We start from the raw sequence: 659 nt of genomic DNA, 5'->3' as shown, positions 1-659 counted from the left end.
GTTCTGCTCCCCACTCTGTCTCTGGTGAATCCTCTCACAGCCCCTACCTTTGGCCTATACCCCAGTTCTATAAGCATAAATAAATAAATCTTAAAAAAAGAAGAGAAATGCACAAAGGCATCCCAACCACTTCACTGTTCACGCTCTGGAGTCTCACAAGCTGTAGGGAATCTATTAAAAAGGGCAATAAACGGGATTCTGCCCAGGGTTCGACCAGATCATCACCAGGGTCCTTTTCCAAGATTCCTATGTTATCAATTCAATCTAGTAGATACAGTGTATTCAAAATACAGCACAAGCCCCCTCATTTTCAGTCCAATACTGGACACCATATACTACATAAAAATGAACTAGTTCTTCTAATTCAGCCATTCTATATCCTGGGATAGTGACATCATGCCTTGGTATATCAGCATCATCTCACTAAATTCCTCAGAGACTCCCACTCCCTCACACAAGCCCCCAGACTGAGTTACTGATGAGAACAGAGGTTCTGAGTCCTGGAGGGTGAACAGTGCCCATGCAGAAGAGCAGCTCAGAGCAGGGAGCCAGAGCAGGGTGGTCACCACCAGATTCTCCTCCAGTGCTCACTGGAAATCTAGTAAATACAACCAGTTACAATACAAAATGTTTGAGCGATGATATTAAGCAGAACGGAA

General features: G+C 44.2%; 1 protein-coding gene across 1 annotated transcript in view; it reads right to left on the bottom strand.

Moving 5' to 3' along the window:
- The window catches only part of TIMM17A (translocase of inner mitochondrial membrane 17 homolog A (yeast)), a 10,671-nt gene that overhangs the window by 5,964 nt on the left and 4,048 nt on the right, over window positions 1-659 (bottom strand). The gene's annotated exons all lie outside the window — the stretch shown is intronic.

This window comes from Condylura cristata, unplaced genomic scaffold (assembly GCF_000260355.1).
Source record: "Condylura cristata isolate star-nosed mole 26May11 unplaced genomic scaffold, ConCri1.0 scaffold00018, whole genome shotgun sequence".
Taxonomy (NCBI): domain Eukaryota; kingdom Metazoa; phylum Chordata; class Mammalia; order Eulipotyphla; family Talpidae; genus Condylura; species Condylura cristata.
The sequence above is the reverse complement of the archived record's forward strand: the minus strand, read 5'-3'. Positions and strand labels throughout refer to the sequence as shown.